This window comes from Siphateles boraxobius, unplaced genomic scaffold (assembly GCF_051911475.1).
Source record: "Siphateles boraxobius isolate OS27281-9 unplaced genomic scaffold, OSU_SipBor_1 86, whole genome shotgun sequence".
NCBI classification, from domain to species: domain Eukaryota; kingdom Metazoa; phylum Chordata; class Actinopteri; order Cypriniformes; family Leuciscidae; genus Siphateles; species Siphateles boraxobius.
This window is the reverse complement of record NW_027509215.1, coordinates 5,352,008-5,359,106: the sequence shown is the minus strand read 5'-3', so window position 1 is coordinate 5,359,106 and position 7,099 is coordinate 5,352,008. Positions and strand designations below refer to the sequence as shown.

General features: G+C 36.9%; 1 protein-coding gene across 4 annotated transcripts in view; it reads left to right on the top strand.

The window, feature by feature from the left end:
• Window positions 1-612: 612 nt before the first annotated feature.
• Window positions 613-7,099, top strand: part of per2 (period circadian clock 2) — a 32,546-nt gene continuing 26,059 nt past the window's right edge. For 2 of the 4 annotated variants that reach the window (XM_077221934.1, XM_077221932.1), the window contains exon 1: window positions 613-815. The gene's annotated coding sequence lies outside the window, so the exon portion shown is untranslated. The remainder of the gene's footprint in view (window positions 816-7,099) is intronic. The other 2 variants (XM_077221935.1, XM_077221933.1) reach the window with 2 other exon arrangements.

The window sequence follows — 7,099 nt, the reverse complement described above, 5'->3', positions numbered from 1 at the left end:
CAATGTGACAGTAAAATATCAACATTGCAGCTCAAACATGCAGTTTGACTGCTCTGGGTAAAAAATGAAGCCTACTTGAGATGTTATGCAATAGCATCTGTATGAGATGTTATGTAGCCTAAGTGTTATGACATGGCAAAAGTGATTGAAATAAACCAGAGTGCAGTAGGGTTATATATTATATGTGTTTATGTAGCCTACATTACTCTAACATATATTAACTTAACTGCAAGAAAACAGTCCCTTGATAAACCTATTAACCTACTGGATAATTTCGAGCATCCATGCTATAATAACAGGATCACATGCCGTGTTTCGCTCATACAGGGCGAGAGACCACATTGACTGTACACACGTTTGGTTTGTATAACGTTCGGCGTACTCAGCTTTCCAGGACCAACCACAGGGTTTTCCCTCTTCGGTGTCCCATTCACTAGCTTTCTCTTACTACTGATTTGTCCGTGCGCACGTCGTCACTGGTTATGGTTCTCCACGTGAGGCGTATGACATCCTTATGTAAAAAGACTGGCGGCCCTCTGAGCCAATCACAGCGCGTTCCTGGCATTTCCGCATTTTTCACATGCAAATACGCGGCGTTTGGCCAATAGGAGTGTACGGTCATGCTGCGAGCTCTAGAGATCCAGGGCAGCGGTGTGTGAGAGACTAGAGCAGTCTGCGGTGAAGTGTGTCAAACTGACGCTGTGGCTTGACAGGGATATCAGGAATATATTTTATTAAGCCGGACAGGACGGAGACCTGCTTTGAGACATCCAACCGGTACGAAAAAGAAGACTGAAGACTGGTTAAGTTGTCAGGTAAGATACATTCGTGTTGGATAGAAGACTTGGGTGTTGAGGAGTTGTAGCCTATAACAATTTCCATTGACTGCAATGTGACCAATTCTCTTAAACAAGTTTATGTCGTAAACACAAAGTGGTGTTCGCACAGATACACTGTAACATATGTGATATACATCGGTTCAGTCATATATATGTCAAATATGTTATGTATTAAACTTACGCGTTGCATAACTGTGTCAGTGATTAGGTCATCTTCGGTCAGTGCTCCAGAGCAAAGCCCTTTAAATTACTACAGTTTTGTCCTCATTGTTTACCTTGAAGAAATGCCATTTAACTTTTTTTAAATACATAGTTACTGAGACTATGAAATTGCAAAATATTTAGCTAAAAAGTGAACTTTTAGTTATGAAACAGCCTACTAGCCTCGTTTGTCATGGCAAGCCATTTTTACATTTATTCCTAAACTCACTAGTATGATATCTATTTTTGTTACTACTACTTATTTTTTGATTTTTAGTAATAAATCCAATAGTGAAAAACAGAGCAATTCCAATAGGGTCCTCACACCATTTGTGCTCTAGCCCTAATTATAACTTGCAGCTATTCATTATGTATTCAATCTTCTAATACTGACTTCTTTAGTAGTCACTTCTTTAAAAATCTTAATTGAAACCACTGGATTAGATACAAGCGTTTAATACATTAAATGTTTAATTGTCTATTCAGTTTGTTATAGGATAACTACAATATGTGCTAGTACTTATTCTAGTAACTAAGACATATTTTATATTTCCAAGTGAATAGTTATGTAAGGAGGAATAAGTAGTCTAACAGTTTCTAGCGAATAAATTGCCAATTAATAGTTTCTAGATAAATATACTTGTATATTGTAACAAAAATACAAGTAATTGTAACAAAAATATATACTAGTAATAAAAGAATAATTGTTTGAATAGCCTGCCACACATTTACCTCCCTAAATGAATGAATCTCAACCTTTCGTATTGTTGTATGGGTCTGGATGTGAACATTATGTAATTGCAGGCTGTATATATAATTGTCACGGGTAAAGTCATGTTGGATAATGCCTTGCTGTAACACATGCCACTGATGCACACATCAGACTTATGACAACGAGGCACTTATTGCATAAGTTTTAGTTTACATTCATTAGCCTAATTCACAAACTTTAAATCAAATTCTCTGCCAGTATGTGGTCTATTTAACTATGAATACTGGAAACCTGTAGTTATATTTTCTGTAGAACAAAGGAAATGTTAGGTAGAATAGAATTATAGTCTCAGTCACCATTCACTTTAATTTGAATCTTTTTTGCCATGCAATGAAAGTGAATGGTGACTGGTTTGGAACAACACGAGGATGAGTAAATTATGACAGCTTTGACTTTAAATTGATTTTAAAAGACTATACACAGCCTGAAGTTGGCAGTTGTCCACCTATGTCACAGAGTGAGTAGTTGAGCTTGAACTCAGATACGCAGAGGCAGGGGTGTTTGCAGGCTATTAAAACTGACCTAGTCCTACAAGAGGTGCTCCAAATACCTTAATCTGCCTCTAATGTAATAAGAACATAAACTGCATACGCATTGTGATTCGGCAAACTGATTATTTCATAGCATAAATTGTTTTATAGAACTTTTTCTGTTTCAAAGCAGCTTTATAGAAAATCACGATGTACATTTTTATAATATCGTCATCCCTTATTTGCATTTAGCAGATTTGAGCTGGGCGGTAATGCAGTTTACATGTTGCTACTATACAAGCAAGCAGTTAAAATTTTCTATTTTGTATACATCACTCTATGCTAGTATATTTTATGTGGATAAAGTTAGACATATACTTATATATACAACTTGGAGCAATAATAAAGTCACATTTTGCCACAAAATGAAAGAAAATCAGGTAGTTGAGATATTTCTTATGCTGTTTTTCAGCACCTTTGTATCCCTGGTCTTTGTTTAAATTTTTTTCTCAAAACTGACCTCTAATTGTATTCATCACAATCTGTTTGCTATCATTTCCTAAAATCTTTTGTGTGATAAGCTAATTTGCATTTTCATTTGCATATGTCATTATTTATTCCATTTAAAATGTACAGGTTTAAAGTCAATTTTGAGAATTTACAGTTTTGTAGTAGATGTGTTCATTCAACATCTGCTTTGAAATGCCAGATGCTGCATTGTTTAAATGGAGTCAGGAAATAGAATACAATTTTCTTGCTTTTTTTGTCTCGTATTTAATATATTTTCTTCGCCAAGAGTGAATGCTGCAGAGCTTGAACCAAATGAGAACCTATAGACATGTAATAGTTCTAATTTTGGTGATGCTGGAATAATGGTTGCACATGCAGCACTGACGTAATCAGGAACTGACCATCATCTTCTCCAAACAGTGGTTGGACATCACTATTAAGGATAAATGGGTAGATAGCATCTGTAATGGATTCTTTAACAAATGAAATAAAGGATGTGCTTTGGGTGATCAATCTGAGTGAAAACATTATCTTTCTTCAAATAAAGCATGTTGTAGGACCACATTGGCCGTTCTCACTCTAGCTATAAAAGAGAAAGTGTGGGCGAGCAGTTTTTGGTGGTTATTTGTCTGATATCAGGAGTTGCTCAACAGGATAGGGTTAAAGCGTTGGCAGTTGGGATGGGATTGGCTGCTGGGGCAGAGGCAGTAGGAGGGTTGGAAGTGATGACGCACGGAGAGTGTCCTCGGGTGCATTTTTATGTATTTAGAGACTATTCCTGGCTCAGAGCCACATGAACAGTCCATCAAGCCAAAGCTTTCATTGATGCTATCTTTCCAAGTTGCAACTTTATTTTGTTGCGTGTTTCATTGAAAATTAGATGAGAAACAGAACAGTCATGGAATATATTACTCAGAGGATGAGTTATTTTAAACTAGGCTACAGTTTTATTTCCAGATTTGAGTGTGTTCTTACCTCTTTTTGTGATTTTTTTTAAGGCTTTAAAAGTATTTGTTCTGCATTAAATCATACCTTTAAAGAAATGTATTTAAAATGATGTACATTCACATGCGGAATGTCGTCATATTGGTAGCATAATTCATATTATTCTACATGGAGCGATTCGCCTTATGAGGGAAGACATATTAAGATAACAAGAATTACCTTCAAATTCCATATATCGCCATCAGTTAATACTGCTTTCTCCAACAAGCATATATAATGCCTGTTTTCCTGTTTGTTGAAAATGTGATGTTCGACATAATATCTATTTAATTTCTTTAGCCACCTGTTATTGGACAGTTTTGATCATGGAATAAAATTACAATGTCTTATTATAAATTTTAACATTGGCATTTGTAGCCCCCCCAAAAAAAACCAGCTGTTGTACGATGTTGCAAAATTATTGATTGCACATTTAGGTTATTTGCGCAATTGTAAGTGTGAAAAAAGGTGTTTTTCTGTATTCCATGTAAAGAATATAATGCCAGTCAAAGCGAGTGCTTTGTGTTTGGGTTGCAAACTTGGTTTTACTGCATTACTTAATTGACCAGTGCAAACAGAATAGACATATATAGACATGGATCTCATACACTACAATCTCAATAGATTTTATTAACTTGAGAAAATCCTCCCCTTTCAGAAATGAGTCTGACCCACACACACAGCATGAGTAACCACTGCAAATATATGCTTCGATTTCCCCGGAGGTGTTTCCCAGCCACTGCCCTGGTCTTGCTGCTTTCACGCTCTCTGCTGGCTATCCATACACCTACAGTAGATCATTAACCTACAAGCATAAGTGAAGATAAGAAATTGATTGATAGTGCTTTTTTCAGGCGGAGAGAGGGGGAACGATATCACAGTAAGGTCATCCTGTGTTGGCTAAAACCAGTTACAGCTGGATACTCTTGTTGCAATCTGTAGTAAAATGTGTACCACGATAAACGCTTTGCCTTTCTTTGCTTTCCACACACGCTTTTGGTTTGGAGATTACCAGAAGCCACAAGAAACTCTTATTAAACAAATTACTATTCGTATGCTCTCCTGTCTGAAACCCATTTTTTAAGTTCTTTCAGAGAGCTAAAAAAGTCCAGAATTCTCGGCTATGCATTGCGATAATGCACAGAGTAAATAAAACATACTGAATTTAAGTTTAGCAGGAGGATGAGACACTTACACAATCTAGTCTGGAGGTCTCAACTGCCCTTGTGTAACCACAATCACACGTGTCTTGGAAAGATTTGGTTAGCTAGTTCCCAGCATTATTACCAAACAGCTGTTAACCAGGGCCGGATTAACCATTAGGGCAACTGGGCACTTGCCCAGGGGCCCACAACATCTAAGGGGCCCTGGGCACCAGGGGCGGAGTGGCAATCAGGAGAGTCGGGAGTTTCCCCGGTGGGCCGGTAGTGTTTCGAGGCCGCGAGGGCCGGTCTGATAAAATGTATTCATTGCAAGTTCGCCATGCGCAATTGTGGCGCAAGCGAGGGGAAGAAAACAAATATTTTAGATAACGGAGCGTATATTTGCACTAAGTGCCTGTCTTTTTAGCTAAAAGACGCCCTTCACGGAATAACTACAGTGGCGCACGCGGGCGCGTGAAGTGCTAGAAAGCTGCTTTTGATGCGCTCTTTGAACAGCATGGTTATCTCGTGTTTTCTCCTAAATAAAAGCTCAAGGGTTTATTTCTTGCAAGTGAAGAAATTAGGACAAAAGTATTTTAATTTTCCTGTATTATAGTGTAATGTAGACTAAAATATACTTTTGAAATATTCATTTTCACTTATATAGTACATTTATAGGCTATATGGATTTTACGTCATAGGAATAATTATATAAATCATTATTACATTATTACTATAATTGTTTGGCATTCTAAAACACCATTGATAATGTAATGTAGACTGAGACTCTCATAACTAAAAAGATGTTTGAGCCCTCTTTATTTTCCTGGTACAAGTCAATGCTTTTTCTTTGTTCAACGAGCAGTGCATGGGTTGAAGCTCTTAATTTTGATCTCTCAAAGAGCACGAGATTGATGCATTTAACCTTAAAATGTACAAAATTTTCTTGCGGGGGAGCATGCCCACGAACCCCCCTAGAGGAACAGAGGTCCACCCAACATATAGTTTTACAAAATTCCTATGGGAAAGAACAACCATTTATGAACTTTACTCCAGCATAGTACACATTTGGCCTGCCTAAGGGGGGGCCTACAAGACATTGTGCCCAGGGGCCTCTGAACTCTTAATCCGGCCCTGCTGTTAACAAGGGCACTTTGGAATATGACTACCAGAAAGACTTTAGCATTATGTAAGTGCAGGCGACACTCAAGCAGCTACGTCATTACATCAATTTTGGTGAGTCACATTACAGCGAATGGCTTGTTGAAAGTTATTCAGCCATGTGCGTAGTAGGTAGTTTTCATGACAAGTGTGCTTGCTTTCTGCTTTTCCAAATAAAGCCAGCCACATCTTTCGAGCAACATTTATAAACAAAGTATTTACTGACTGAAATTGGTCGCAATCATCTAGTTAATAAAATTAAATTTCCCCAATTAATATCAGGGCTCAATGGTAAAGATTTCTACTGGTCAGCCTGATCGGACCAGTTAAATTTCACTCTTTAACTTTTTTTTATTGAGTTCTAATGGTACTCAAACTAAAAGTATACAAAACTAGGATGTATATTGTGGTATTGCATTGCAACACTTGTAAGTTCATGAATCTGTACCGTTCCAAATTTTGAACATTTGAATTTTATCCCTCCAAAAGCACAAATGTGTGTCAACAGAGTTTTCCCACCACACACACACACTGTAATAGTGTGCTCTAAGCCGTGACCTGGTGACAGAGGATTGACATCATGACATCATGGAACACAGACATCAATCTCTCTGTCTAATCTTTTATAGGACTGTTAAACTTAATGTCCTAATATCTAGACTTGAGTAAAAACATTTGCTAATAAATCACTTATTTAAATGTATGAAATAAAGACTAATTGTGTGTTGAATTGTTTTGACCTCCTGGTATGTTTGATGAAAAATCACATTAGTGTGCAGTCTTTTACATTATGTACATTGACTTTTGTTTATACAACAGGATAGCTAATATGAACTATTAACTAACCCTATAACTTTAAACTCTGACCTTAAACCAAGTTCAAAGCCCTGTAGGATTGATTATTAAATGTCTTATTTAAATTTAATTATACATATACCAAATGCAAGTAAATGTGTCAAAGGGGTTTGAAAGTAATTTATAGGATATTCTTGAATATTTGCCCTATAAAAGATGCATATT